At 46.2% G+C, this 15,837-nt stretch overlaps 1 protein-coding gene across 6 annotated transcripts in view; it reads left to right on the forward strand.

Moving 5' to 3' along the window:
• The window catches only part of STOX2 (storkhead box 2), a 209,027-nt gene that overhangs the window by 105,516 nt on the left and 87,674 nt on the right, over window positions 1-15,837 (forward strand). The gene's annotated exons all lie outside the window — the stretch shown is intronic.

Genomic DNA, 15,837 nt, shown 5'->3' on the forward strand with positions numbered 1-15,837 from the left:
CGCAGAGAGCTCTGTGGGAGCTCGTTGAATGCATTCTGTGGGGTAATGGTGTGGCTGCGGATTGAACGCTCACATGATTCCGTGTGGATGTAACATACGTTGCTCTGAATTAGGTTGTATGGAAAGCATGGAGGCTGTGTTTGCATGTCAGACAGGAAGGACGAGCAGAACCTAAACGGGAAGGAAGGCTTCAGAAAAGGGTTCATCATCGTAAAACGCAACGCTGTTAAAAGCATTTCGGATGGAGCCGGTTCCCTTTGGCAACACAACGGAATGGCTTTGGTTGTGACTTGGGAACGCAGGGCATAGCATACTGGAGGAAATGCTGAAGGAGGAAGATCCTGGAACTCTTCCCTTGTTTTCGCCTTCCTGATTGTTGACCACTTGTATGCAGGGATGTAGAAGACATCAATTTTTGTTCGTTTTTCATTTTGAAATAATTAATTTTCTGCCGAACATAATGTGATGGGAGAGCCGAGATTATATTTGAAACCACATACTCTTCCAAATCATCCTGAGCCCTGTCCTAACTGGCAAGATGGCTTTAAGCTTGTGGTTGGTGCTCAGCGTAGCTCCACTATCTTTCCCCTAAAACAGCAAGTTTTGTTGTTTTTTTAACTGGGGCCAGTACCTCATGCTTTAAAAATGTCTTGTGACCACATTTCCATAAATATAAAACCTAAATAAAATAACCATCTTTTTATTACAAAATCTGGCGACAGAAGGATGTTGTACTCTTTTGGCAATAAGGCTCCCTTGCTTTTCTCTTTCATGAAAAGCCAGATTTGCAAAGTGACAAGTACAGTTTATACTTTAGTAACTTCAGTCAGTCACTGCTGTGGTTGCAACGTTCTTCAGACTCATGATAGTAAATTTTGAAACACACCTAAGTCGAAATCTAGCCTCAAAACACATCTGTACATGAACGCGTGTTGAGATGATTCCGGGTGTCAAATGCTTGGGCTTGAATATCTTCATCCACACTGAATGGTTCCCGTCTTTTTAAATCCCTCTTCGGGAACCAGTACTGACACCAGGTGTTAGGCTGTAGGAGGGCAGGTGGCCATCATTTCTTCAACAAACCTGTGAGGTTCTTTAATGACTTCAGGCATGCTCCGTGGAGCCTGTTTTTATCTGTCTTTAGCATAGCTTCATTATGAGCACATTTTCATTATTTGCTAAAGTACTTTTCTGCTACGTTGCCAGCTCTGCAAGGTGTTTTTGAGGACTCGGGAAAGAAACTCTTAATTTTATTCGAGTCTTTCTTCTTATTTCATTGCTTGACCTGCAAATGGTAAGCTGGTCTTCTGGTGGTATTGAAAGATAAGCTGTTTCAGGTTGGTGGTTTTCTATGCAGATTTAATGTTAGGCATCCACTGAGAAAAGAAACCCAGGAGGTGGGGGAAGAAGAGCTGTGTCATTCATTCAGCGTTTTCTGGAGTGTCCCCTAAGAGCAGAGTGCCTTGCTAGATTCTCATGGGGCTGTCGGGTTGGATATAATATGGTTTTGCCTAGGGATGGAGGGCTATTATTTATTCATCATTTTAAATGTTAGCCAGAACATGTAATGAAAGGTATTGGTGCTAATGGAAGGCAATGGGAAATATTAAAGACAGACACCTACAATGAACACTGGGAGAATAGATGGACTCGCTCCTGTGTATCTTTTGTGCGTTTGGGGGGGTATCTTATCGATTTCCTTTTCAAATATGGCTCTTTTCCAAATCTCAGCCTCGATAGGAATAGACGGTATATTGAAACACACAGAGATCACTTACAGGAAGTTCTCTTCCTCTTAAGAAATGTAAAGGAAATCCATTTGTATCAAGTTAGTGACTCTGGATACAAACAGAGCCTTTGTCACATAAAATGGAATAGAAAATGAAGCAGCTGAGAAACACATGAGTCTTTTCATATTTCTTCTTTCTGTTTGTCCAGTCATTTGGGATAATGACGACTGGTATGATCATACTTCGTTTTCAGTAAAAAGGATTTTTTTGTTACTGAGTTCAAAGGACAAGATAAGTTACCGAGTTACTTAAAACAAGGAATTTAAAATAACTTCAGCTGCGACTCTTTAGAAATCCACCCCCCCACAAATATTCCTAAAAAATATGAGGGGGAATCACTTTTTTCTTAACTTTAGGAAAGGAGAGAGAGGGGAAATTTGAATAGCTGTTGTTTTGGTCTGGCATACCTGTCATGCAGGAGATACTGGAAGTTTAACTCTGTTTATTAAGGCAGAATTGCAGGCGTTCCATAATAGCTTTCTAATGAGACAGCACCATTTCAAACAGCCTTCTCTCCACTAATAAGTAATTACCAGTTTGAAATGTGATTTATAGCAATAGGCTTGACATTTAGCCTGGGCTTTTTCTTATAGCTTCAGGATAAACTACCCTTAAACTCAAGAGGTTCGGATAGGCGCCTGTAAAACTTAAAAGAGATCCTGTTGAAGCATAGTTCAATAGAGAATTCTGAAACTTTAAATCTTGAAAACCATGGCTTTTATGACTGTGTAAGCTCCCAATTCATGCTACCAAATCTCAAATAATCCTAAGAATTCACAGGCCTCCTCCTGGCAACCAGCAAGTCCACAGGCCATGGGATGAGTTCATTGTTCATCTTGAATATTAATTTCCCATTGGTAGTTTCTGGGCAGAAGGGGGGAAATCTTGCCTTTGTTCAAACCAAGATGAATAACTCCATGTGCATGCATTATCTGAAGAAGAAAAGAGGTTAGATCAAATGGATGTGGGATCATTCTTCTGCGTTTTCTAAAACCAGAAATTATGATATCAATTAACTAGAGATAAAAGTAAGCCCCTCCTCCCCAAAGAGGGACATATCTGTATAATTCCTAGTGCTTTACATATGAAAACATGCTCACATACCTCCATGAAATAATTTTCAAGGCACCAAAGCTTTTGTTGGTGAAACTGTTAGAACCCTGTGTGTTAACTGTGTGACTCGTGACTTCTTCACACAAATGATGCTACCAGTTCCATTTTCTTCACTGCCTTCTCCCCCAGCCCTGGGGATGGGTCCTTCTGGATGTTCCACATGTAAAGTCACCAAGCTCGGGGGCATTGGGGTTGGAAAGTAGTTTTTCCATGAGAAAGGGTCTATCGAGCATGTTCATAAAAGGGGTTGCTTAACGTGAGATCCCTCCAAAGTCATGGCACTTTCAAAGTGATACTTGTCATCTTAAAGAACAGGAAAGCAGACAGTTTTAATACTACGGCTTTAAAGGATTTGAAAAGAAAGATAAATCAAAAGCCCCAAATTGACATCTTTTTAAAGAAAATTTAAATCGGTTTTGTCTCCCCATCTAAATAATACCATCAGTGGGGCGGAGTGACCAGCCCACCACTTTGATGAGTATATTAGTTTTCATTTTATAGAAACGAATTCTGGGGCACAGCTGATGGTGTGTCCCAGTTCCTTATGTTCTGTTATTTTAAGAGACGTGAGAGTTTTCTGGCAGTGGAGGATGGACACTCGAGGTTCTAATCTGGGCCTGCCACCAACCAGCTGTGTCCCTGGCGAGTAACATGACCTCCCTTCCCGTCTGTAATGGGTCCTTCTGGTCCTCGCTTCCATTACAGAATTGGGCCCCACAGTGACTCTGTAATGAGCCATCACAGGACTTCTGAGCACTTACACAGAAATCGTTAGAAATAACCTTTGCCCTTTCTGCTTATTGGAGTCATGTGCTTCCCCGTCTGTGGGATATGTGGGAACAGTGCTCATTTTGCAATAGAATCCTATTTCTTGCCATCCCCAAGCGTTGCGTTAAATATGCGCGGGGCTTGTCCTGGCAATCAGGGTAACGGGGGTGGGAGATGATGGGCGAACTATAATCATATGCAAGTTTTAATAAACAGCATCCTGTAGCCTCCTTTCCCCTCTTTGCAGAGATCCGTTTTCAGCCAGCTACTCCAACTGTGTTTTAATTTGAAACTACTTGTGTTGACTCCTTTCATCAGGCCAGTGGAAGTGAGGAATATTACACTTGGTGGTGAATGACTTTATTCTTTATTTCCCAGGAGAACATGAATGCGCTCACAAAAGGTCACCTCTTGTGGTATTTCAATATCTTTTACACTCTTGTGAACGTTTTTATTTGAAAAAAAGGAATATGGGATTATTGTATGAACGCCTCAGCATTTTTACACCCCGAGAGCAATCGTGGCTTAAACTCCCTATGCCCCAGCGAGTTGGGACAGTTCAGACAATGGCATGTTCTTTGGTGCACGATTGCTTATGCTGAGTGCAGTTATAACCAAGACACAAAGTCTGGTTGGATCCTCGCTGGTGGGATAATATGCTGACTTTTGAATTGGGGGTGGCTTTTGTGGATCAGTGCTAGAAACTGCGTGGACCTCATCTATAAGGTGAAGAGTAGAGGTCCTTGTCGTCTGTAAGCGTGTAGGCTGTGGTCAGCTCTAGACTAACCTTAGCCACAGTAACACCAGAAAGAAATGACGTGGGTGATTTTTGTAAGTCGGTAGTAAACTTTTCCCTAAGTAGTTAATCCCTAGACTATTTTTATGTGGCGTTGGAATGTACAACCAGTTGGTCAGAAAATCCAATTTCTACCACCTAAATATTTCTAAGATCCGCTCGTCCTTCTTCATCTGTGGTGTTTAAATCTTCTTCTGTTCTATTACAGTATCTTCCAGACTGACCTCTCTTCCAGTCCAGTTCATCCTCCAGGTGTTCCCAGAGGGTTTTTGTGTTATAGTTACATCATTTCTCTTTTTCAGTGTTTCGGCCTGTGGATAAAGTCCTAGACTAAGGCTCTTCATGGCATGACCTCCCCCACCTTTCCCACCTCTTCTTTCTGTGCGTTCCCCACCACCTCGTGCTCTAGGCTCGGGAAGCTCTTTACCTTCAGCAAGACCTCACTGCCGTTTTCGTGACTTTTGTAATGTCTCCTCCGCCGCCGAGAACATGCCCCCCTTCTTCAGAGGTCTGATGGAATACTGTTAAACCTTCCAGAACCAGCTCATAGACCCCTTCTCTCTCTGTCTTCCTCCAGATCCTTTCTGGAGTAAATCACTCCTCTGACATGCGTTCTGTACCCCTGTCAGAACCGCGTGGTCACATTAGGTCACACCACAAGTTCACGTGTGGGTCTCCTGTCGGAGCCGGTGAGTTCCTCAGTGGCAGTCCGTATTTTATTCCCGTCTCTCTTTTGCCAGCAACCGCAGCGCTTGGCACAGATTGGGTACTCAGTAAATGTTTATTGGAGGAAGGAATAAAATAGGACTTCTCTTAAAGAATTGGATCAAGACAGGACCAGCTCTGTGGATGCAGCGTTAGAAAGCAGTAAATAATAGGATATAATCAAGAGGCAAGTGGGGTGGTTGATATGGATGGTGTAAATGGAACGGGAGTTCTGAGAATGGTATCAGTTAGAAGAGGCTGCCCAGAGGGAAGATTTCTCTGTGTCTTGAAGGACTGACTGGGTAGGATTTGAGGAGCTAGGGAAGGAGGGGGGTGGAGGGAAGGTTGTAGACGCGGTAGGAACCAAGGGTGAAAGGAGCATTTTAGGAGGGGTGTCTGCGGTGGCTTGCAGGACAGATGGGAGAGATGAGAGTCTCGAGGCCAGGAAACCAGCGAGGAGGTGGTCGAGGGGGCCCGTGTGATCAAGCCATGAGATGATGAGTCACCTCCACAGAGCATTGCTCCCCACACTGCTGGGCATTAGCCCACCGCCGCCAAGATTTTAACCATGTCCACAGACCACCTGTATTATTTACTTAATATTTTTCCTTCACCTGACCCACTGTTTTATTGAAATGAATTAAAAAGAAGATTTTGTATTCTGTGTGAAATTACAGGTTTCATTTGATAATTCTATTTTTCCAATCCCCATTAAAATTATTAATATATTACTATTTCAGTTAAAATACTCAAGTAAGTACCATCTCACCTACCTGAGTGGTACTCCTGCCGCAGTCGTAGAAAACCTGTATCGGCCAAGGAAGAAGGGATGGGCCTGAAGGGGAAAGGGAGAAGCTTCAATAATAAAGAACTGGCCGTTCTTTGTAACTGGATTTAAGAGTTTAAAAAAAAAAAAGACTTGAGATTTGTGTTGGAAGAATGCGGCATATGACTGGGCAACAGGGGCGGTGGAGCCGATGGTGAGTTGCAGTTTGGATGTAAGGGGCTGGTTAGACACACGTGTTAGCAGGAAAGGTTGCAGACAGAGCGTGCGGCTCATCCCCTTAGCCACGTTAGTTGAGAACGTGAGGCTAGCTTAGCTTTTTGTACCGCACGTTCCGTTTCTTAGAGGGAGCAGACGACCGCCTTATTTTTATTTCCAGCAGATGGACGGTCAGTTGCGTTCCGTTCACGCTGAGTCCTACTTGGGTTGCTGCAAATGTGGGGGACCAAGGTTAGGACTGCTTGGGGGTCATCTGCTCTCCCGTTCCTGAATGCGAAGCGCTCTCGGCTGCCAGGATCTGCTTTATTAGTGTGTGCGTGTATTTAGAAGCCGGTGTGTTGTTGATAAAAGGAGAGCTGTTTGATGTGTACGGTCAGGTGTGAAAAGGGTTAGAGCTATGCGTGTAGCAGCCAGAAGACCAGACCAGCTACGTAAGTAATGTACATTTCAAACATCTGTCATATACCTATGCAGCTGAAAAATTATGGTTTAGGTAACTCATACACACAGTTAAAATCTCCATTTATCTTTCTACTCAAATCCATGATGGCCCCCCCAGGCCAAGTTTTCTCGTTTTGAAGATAAAAGAGAGAGATTTGGCATTTGCCTGTGGGCATTAGTGGGAGCAGGACTTACGCCTGGCCCTATCCTTCTGATGGCCGTGGTTTCAGAGGGAGGAACCATCTAGCTGTGCAATTACCACCCCCACCTCACCCCTGCTGCACATTCCTGTCTAGCTGATCCCCCTAAGAGAGCTAATAGGCCGCGTATTGCTTTCGGCATAGCCAACGTTTGCTTTGAAATCATTTATTCATCATTACGTGAAGTGAAGGGCCCTCGTAGCAATGAGGTACTGTGGATATTTCTCATTTTGGGGGGCTGCCCAGCATCTGAACCCCCACTTCATCTCTGATTCCCTACTGTCATGGGTTGAATGAGCCCCCCTCCAAGAGCCATTCAAGTCCTAACCTCTGGTACCTGTGAATATGGCCTTCCTTGGAAATAGGTCAGATGTAAGTAAGGTAATCTGGTTAGGCTGGTGTCCTTGTGAGAAGAAGAAAAGAAACACAGACGCAGGTGCAAGGTCATGTGAAGAAAGGCAGAGATGTGAAAGGCGTGTCTACAAGCCAAGGAAGGCCTGGGACGGCTGGCAGCCATCATGAGGCAGGAGAAAGGCCTGGAATGGGTTCTCCCTCAGAACCTCCTGAGGGGAAACAGTCCTGCTTCTGTCTTCCGGCCTCCAGAACCTTGAGAGAATAAATATCTCTTGTTTGAAGCTGTCCAGTTTATGGGACTTTGTTTTGGCAGCCCCTGGAAATTCATACACCCGCCTTATGAATGTTGGCAGGAGGCGGAAACCTCATTTCTCTGTGTGGGAGCTGAGCTTGCCATGGGGTCGCTTTGCTGGCCTGCCTGGCAGGGAGGGCAGGGGTGCGTGGTGGGGTTTGACCAGACTTCCGAGCTGGCGCTTGTCCGCAGAGCAGTGGGGGCTGTGAGACATCGTCCCCTCGCAGGGTGGCGCTGTTGTGCTGGACCGCGCTTCGGAAGGGGGGGCAGGGGGCGGTGGGGAGCAGAGCCCCGGGGCAGGGTTTGGTAGTGGCCACTGAGGAGTCCTCACCGAAAGGGCTCTGGCTGCAGAGTTCCAAGCCTGGATCTCCACCCCCCCCTGAAATTCCCCGAGTTATTCAAAATATTTCAGTAAATAAATATTTCAGCCTCTCTTTTCTGAGGGGCTGTGTCTCAGCGCGATTTAGAGCAGAGACGCTGGCTTCCTCATCCAGCCTTTCCAAGCGTGGCTGGGTTAATGCGGCTAAAGGACCGATTTCTTCAGGGCCTCAGTTTCCTTACTTGCAAAATGGGAATAATAATGGTATGTCCCCGTGAGGTTTGGGGTGAATTATGTGAATACACATGAAGCACTTACAGCCAGGCTTGGCACATCGGAAGCACTGTCTCAGGACCACACGTCATACCGTTGTCACAAGAGCCAGCGTTGGTTTCTCTTAACCTAGGGAGGTCATTCGAGTTTTCATTTTGATTGGTTTTAAAATAATTGAAAGGAGTATTTGGACATCCCCCCCCCCCCCCCGCACGCTTGCTGACTGGTTATTTATAACAGACAATGGTCGGCTGTCGATAAACTTAAAAAAAAAAATGCGTTACAAGAGTTTGTGTATCCAGGGAGTAGACCTGCCCCCGGGAGCTGGACAGGAAGGATGGTCCCAGTGTCAGACGGGCTTTTCTGCCTTTGGAAGACTGGTTTCAGTCACTTTATAGAGCAGTCGAGCGTTGTGACTTAGGGCTTTGAAATCAGAGGGCTGTACCCCGGTGTCCTCGCACCCACTTGCTGCCTGTATAATCTTGGCCATTTATGGGATCAGTCTGTCCTCTGTCTGCTCTGCCAAATGAGGATAAAAGAGTATCGAACGGGTAGTTGTTAATGTGCATTAAAGGAGCAAAGGCTTGCAGAGTAATTAGCATAGAGCCTGACACAGGGTAAGAACTTCTGCACATTTTTGCTGCTATATGATTATTTCTTTGGGGGCATAACTACAGGACTGACTTGTTCCTAAAAGTTTAACACCTGAGGGTGCAGGAAAAGGGAGACAACAGGTAACCTACCCATGATCAGGGAGAGTTAAAAACCAGCGTGCGATCTGACTCTTACACTTGGTTCTCATTTCATCAGAAATCAAACATTCCATTTCTTATTGATTTTGGTATGTGATCTCCTAAGAAATCTACAGAATTATTCATTTACCTAAGTGGGCTCACTTGTCCTTGAATTTCCATCTTAGGAAGAATGGTAGAGAATTGTTGTGTATTCAGCACTCCTGTGGGAGGTACATCTAAGAGAGCTTGGCTTCTCTAGAATGGGAGGAGCCGTGCCCCGCGTAATCCGACGCAGCTTCATCTGAGCTACCTGCATTGACTTTTCAGTTGAAGGTAAAGGGAAAAAAGCCTCTTCCGAGCGGAGGCTGGGCAGCGTGCTTGCGTGTGTTTGTGTGTGCAATGAAATCGACAGGCACGGAAACGCAGCGTGAGAAAGGAATGCTGTCTATGGTACATCTATCAAGGGCAGTTTTGAAAGTGAAGCCCAGTGGCTTCTCTCCTCCGAACCAAGCCCATGTCCCTCCGTAGGTGGCTTGGGACGGTCCCATGGAATCTCAGGTCAGAAGTCCCCCTGAATTGTGTAGGAGGTAAAGGGGTGCTACAGTTTGGGGTCCATAGGTTTGGGATGCCAAAGGCAAAGTAAGCGGTATACCATCCCGATCTTAAGGACCGGTAGTGGAGGTTACGTCATCAAATGCAGCCAGAGGTGTGCAAGGTTCTCGCCAGTGAGGCCCTGCGAGTGTCCTCAGGTGGGGTTGGTGCTGTGGGTTTGTGGTAGGTGTGTCCAGTGGTTACACACCATTTGTGTAGATAGTGTGGGCCTGGGAGGTTTCTGTTCATCTTGATGGTGGGAAGCCAGAGGTCGAAGGGCCTGGGACCTAAGCATAGTTCCTGTGTGGCCCTGAAATGTAGATACTGGGGGGAGCCTTTTTACTCTCAGTCCCCTTCTCCCCCCAGGAAGGGAGCCACTGTTTACTGGGCATGTACTTGGTGCCAGCCAGGGGGTAAGAGCATCTCATCATTTCACACAACAGTCCTGCGAGGCAGCCACTAATTAGTATTGGAAGCAGCACGGATCACAAAACTGAGATTTTATATTTCACACACACACATACACACACACTCACACACACACATACACACACACACACATACACACACACTCACACACATACACACATACACACACACATACGCACACACTCACACATACACATACACACTCACACACATACACACACATACGCGCACACACACACACACACATACACACACACATACGCACACACACACACACACAGACACACACATACACTTTAAGTCATGTATATTCAACTGTTAGTCTATATGTCAGATGTTAGTAAAATTCACTTCTTATTTTTAAGTAAATATCAAGTCATTTCTTTGACTGCTTTGGTGGTTTGTCTTGCTCTTACTGTAGGTCTCCCCCACTTGATAGACCTGTGTTGTACTGAGAGGACAGATTTTCGCCTTTCCTGCATATTCCGACGAGTTTAACCTCAAATATTCGTGTATGTTATTTGAAAGTTACCTCTATTCTGCCAGCGAAAGTTCTAAGAGTTACCTTGACTTGCCTAAAGGACTGTAGTCTCCTAAAATCTGGCAGGCAATGGGGTGGGGGGACGGTGGAGGGGCCGATGGTGAGGGGGGATGGTAGTGGGGGACGGTAGGAGGGACGGTGGGAGGGATGGTGGGAGGGACGGTGGGAGGGATGGTGGGAGGGACAGTGGGTGGGAGTTGCTGGAATCTTTTTCCTGCTGGTGTTTCATAGCCTTTCTCTTACCGCCTTAGAGTTTCTTCATCCGTCTATCGTGAGCTCCTCCTTGACTTAATTGGTCTCATGTTTCCCTGAGCCATCCGTCATGCGTTGAACATCCCTGATTCTTGGAGGAGATGAAACAGTGGGGATCACAGTCTTCCTAGGTCTTAACTTGTTTGGGCACAAAAGGACTTGACAACAAAATTTGAGAAACTTCGAATGGAAAGAAGTTCCCCACGTAAACGTCACTTCATTTATTTGTAAACCATTTTCTTCTGCAGGCTCATTTTCTCTTGTACTCTCTTTCCTTTTGTAGTTAGGAACGATCACTGCAGAAACGTTAGTGCTGTTGAACTTGGGCCGTCTGTTGTAAGAGCTCAGACTGAGCATTGTTCTGAGCAGTACTACAGGCCGGGATCCAAATAACTGAATAATTGGACAGTACTCTGCACAATAATTTTAAATGACGGTATGGGGGGGGCAAAGAAGGAGAGTTATATTGGTCTGCACGGCACAAGATAGGACTAAATAAAAGGTAGTCAAGAAATTAATAGGGGCGCCTGGATGGCTCAGTTGGTTAAGTGTCTGCCTTTGGCTTGGGTCATGATCCCAGCATTCTGGGATCGAGCCCCACATTGGCCTCTCTGCTCAGTGGGAGCCTCTTCTCCCTCTCTTTGCTGCTCCCCCTGCTTTTGCTCTCTCTCTCTGTCAAATAAATTTAAAAAAATCTAAAAAAAAATAAATTAATAAAGTAGGAATTTTGGTGAATATGTTAAAAAAAGTATAGACGGTTAAAAGGGTAAGTGGACTATATCTTTGAAAAGAGTCAGTTAACTGTTTAGAGGACATCAGAGGTAGATCATAACATCTTCAGTTTAGAGGAAAAGGAAAAAAATGTCTCTGTGATTCCCCATAGCAATCACTCTGAGAAAACCCTGCACGGTCTTTCCTACTGTTTCAGTGGCCAAGGGAGGTGAGTTCAGTGGCCCATGGCAACGCAGTGAATGTGAATAATATGAAAACATAATCATTTAGTATTTCTGCTGGCCAGGGGACTTGCAAAATCTAGCACCTATGTAACCCTTGGAGTGTATGGGTTTTTTTTTTAAAAGATTTTGTTTTTAAGTAATCTCTGCATCCAGCATGGGGCTTGAACCTACAACCCAGAGATCACGAGTTGTATGCTCTACCAACGGAGCCAGCTAGGCGTCCCTGGAGTGTCTAACATTTAAAGTAAAATAAATAAAGCAAACTCCCCTATTCTTTAGAATATTTAAGAATAGTCACAAGCTCTATGATACACCGGGTTTTCAAAAAAAACGAACAAACGCAGAACTTGCTTTTAGACACTATGTAATAGTTAAAAATTGTATCTCTTATTAACTCTTCCCCTGTTTTATGGTTAATCGGTGAACACTTGCATTCTGTCTGTACCAGACTTAAAATACTAAATAAATATAACAAAATTGTCAGCTCTTAAATTTAAAAAAAATGTGACTTATAGTTTCTCTGTATTAACGTTAGAATCAAGGCACCAAACTAGCTCAACTCACAGAATGGAAAAGGTCATATTCCCTTGTATTCAGTTTCCCAAGATTAGAATTTCTGAATTTTTGCATATCTTTGTTTTAACTTCTTATTGCCAGGAAAGCAATCTGGGAGAGATTTGATTAGTCAAGTACTTCTTTAGAGAAAAGTGTTTAACGATATGCAGGAAATAAAACGTATGGAAATGATGAGACTTCTCACCAATTCCCTGTGCCCTGCTGCTTTGAGATGAATAGTTTGCTCTCAGGTACAGGAATATTTAACTCTCTGCACTCATTCTTTAGTCATGTTTTTTTTTTTCCTTTTATTTTCATTGTGGTAAAATCCATGTACCCTAAAATTTGTCATCTTAATTCTTTCGAAGTGTAGTTCAGTGGCCTTAAGTACGTACGTGTCGTGCAGTCACCACCATCCATCCATAGAACGGCCGCCATCTTGCAAAACGAGAACTCTGTCCCAATATGTCCCCCTCCTCACCCACTCCTAGCTCCGTGACGCTGTCTACTCGAAGTAGCTGATACAGATGCAGTCACGCCGTATTTGTCCTTTTGTGACAAGTGTGCCCTCGTGTCCTTTTATTTCACTCAGCAAAATGTCTTCAGAGTTCATCCATGTTGTAGCAGGTGTCAGGATTTCCTTCCTTTTTAAGGAGAGATAATACTCCCGCGTATGTACAGACCGCATTCTGTGTGTCCATTCATCTGTCGACGGACCCTTGGGTTGCTCCCACCTCTTGGCTACTGTGAACAATGCAGCTGTGAACATGGGGTTCAAACATCTCTCCAAGCCCTGCTTTCAGTTCTTCTGGGTATATGTCCAGAAGGGGAGTTGCTGGATCACATGGTCATTCCGTGGTTAATTTTTTGAGGAAACCCCATGCTGTTTCCACAGGAGCTGCAGTATTTCACACCCCCGCCGACAGTGCGCTAGGGTCCCAGGTTCTCCACATCCTCGCCAACACTTGTTCTTTTCTTTCCCTCTTTCCCTTTCTCCCTTCCCTTCCTTCCTTCCTCCCTGCCCTCTCTCCACCCCTCTCTCCCACCTTCCTTCCTTCCCTCCTTCCTCTCCTTTTTCTTTAATAAAGATTTTATTTATTTGAGAGAGAACGAGAGAGCTAGAGAGAGAGCACATGAGCAGGGGGAGAGGCAGCAGAGGCAGAGGGAGAAGGAGGCTCCCCGCCGAGCAAGGAGCCCGATGTGGGACTCGATCCCAGGACCCTGAGATCGTGACCTGAGCCAAAGGCAGATGCTTACTGACTGAGCCGCCCCAGTGCCCTTTCCTTCTGGCAGCGGGCATCCTAACGGATGTGAGGTGGTCTTAGTCATGTATTTTAGGAAGTGCAGATATTCATAGCTTCGCTCTGTTCTTTCTTCCCTGGGGAGCTGGAAGGAAGGTGGAGTGATCTCCATGGGGTCATCTCCCACGCACAGAAACATGATGAGCGTTGGAGGCTTTTTATTTTTATTTTTTCCCAAGAAGGCCACAGCCCCTTGGTTAATAAGCACAGTGGAAGGTAAAGGTGGAGCGGGTAACACAAGGAGCTTCTAGTTTCTTTGAAAGCCTTTTTCTTATTTTTTTCAACTGAGAGACGTACTTAAATGTGGGTCGAGTCAACCTCTGATCATCCGAGCGCTATTCCTGCCTGCGGAGTCAGCTCCGAGGCAGGGCCCTGGGGCGCGAGGACAAGAGCCCTTACCCTCCAGGTGCTTGCAGCGTCCCGAGAGCCGGGAGCTTCCGTGGAGGTGAACCGCACAGGGCGATGTTGGGTCGTGAGAAGTCACAAGTCCTCACGGACGGGGGAGGGAGGGCGGCCTGAAGCCGTGTGGTGCGTGTGGCAGGTGAGCACGGGGGTTTGCTCCCGACCTCGCGTTCCGGATACGCTCGGCCGGAGGGAGCCAGGCTAGGATCGTGCGGTGTGGACCGCGGCTCCCGGGTGTCACCTGTGGGCCCGCGCAGTTGCTTGCTTCTGCAGAATCATCCAGGGAGCTGGCTGAGCAGACACACGTCTCGGCCTCCTTCCTCAAGGACTTAGGTTGGTCACTGGGGGATGAGGTCCAGGGTCCTGTAGTTTTGAAGACGCCCCAGGGGATTCTGAGGCACCGTGAGGGGTGGCAGCCACTGGTTTTGTGTCCCTCGCCCGGGGCAGTGAGTCTCTCCGTTTTTTTTCATCCCTTTGTTCCCTCGGCCCCGTCCTCTCACGTCCACGGAGCGCTGGTGGGAGAGCCTGAGTGCCTGTCGCTGTGGAGCGTGCACACCGGTCCTGGCCTTCGGGAATCCCGAAGTTTCCCGGAGCCCTAGAAGAGGCAGCAGTAGGACAGAACCATGGGATGGTACCGTGGGAGAGAGCAGTAGGCTAGAACCGAGCTTGGGGGGAGCTGAGGGAGGGGTGCCGCCCAGCAGGAGTGCCTGGCAGAAATCTGCGGGACTGGAGGGGACTTCAGGAGAGGGACAGTGGCCCTGAGTCGGCCCTTACAGGTTCCAGGGGCGTCCTATGGGCAAGGAGGGACAGACAGCCGGAGGGGGATTCACACAGGCAGCTCTCTCCCTTTGGAGGCGAGCTGGGGGTGATGGGAGATACTGGTTAAGATCCTAGAGAGAGTACAGGGTAAGATCTAGAAGGGTCTTCGGGTTCAAACTGAGGAGCTGTGAGCTTATTCGGAGGATAACGAGTCCCAGAAGAATTCTGGGCAGGGCTGTGGCATGCCGTGATTTGTAGGAGACCATCCTGGCTCGGGGCAGCGGGTTGACGGACCTGGAGGAAGACCTGGGGGGGAGGGGAGTGGTTATCAACAGGCTCGGAAGGGTCACAGGGGCCAGAATGTGGAGGGATTTCAGTGCCATGGTGTCTGTCTCCTCCTAGAAGCAGGAAGTTGGCCACCGGCTGCGAGAGGTGGAAGGGGAGATGGGTAAGGTGGTGAAGTCCAAATAGTCGTGTTGGCACCAGAAGAGGGGTGTGTAGACAGATTGGTGGGCAACTTCTTGAGGAGCCCAGCTGGGGCCAGATACCGTGAGTTTGTGGAGGCATTTAATTTTAAATTTAATTTAGTTTGATTGAGTGTTTTTCATAACTAGTGTCTTTAAGCTGAGTGCAGAAGTGGAAAAACCAGACATTCGGATTTTTCTAGGATTGGCACTTTGCCGGGCAGAAGGATCAAGGATCCTAAGAAGCTGAGGTTCCTTCTGTCTCTGTGTTGTCACCTTCCACTGACGCCGGAGGTGGTGTCTCATTGGAGGTGTGGACTGGGAAGGACAGCTACAGCGTATGACGAGGGATCCACGGGATTTTGCTTAATCTTCTGGATAGTTCTCTGATGATGGTTATTCTGAATACTCAAAAGCTGAATCCAAATTCGACGGGAATACAGAGGGCAAAAATTTGAGTTTTTTTCTCAAACTGAGTCATCCCAAATTCCTTTTAACATTGTTCCAAGAATAATTCAGATCTGAGTATAGCATCATGCAGAAGTTTTTCTTCAGGACCATTGGCGTTCTTCTGTAGTTCTAGTCAAGAAAAATTGATCATCTAATTAGGCCTTTGTCAGATGGGACTTGCTATGTATATAATGTCCCACTAGACAATGTAATAAATATAACTAGGACTAGAATTGCACTAATTTGGGATAATTAGGAGGAAGACTTGTCTAAATAAGTGAAAGATTTAAATTTTATAGAATGTTTAATGAAATGGAGTCATTACTTTCATGTCCTCAGGCTATCTAAC

This window comes from Ursus arctos, unplaced genomic scaffold, assembly GCF_023065955.2.
Source record: "Ursus arctos isolate Adak ecotype North America unplaced genomic scaffold, UrsArc2.0 scaffold_27, whole genome shotgun sequence".
Lineage (NCBI taxonomy): Eukaryota > Metazoa > Chordata > Mammalia > Carnivora > Ursidae > Ursus > Ursus arctos.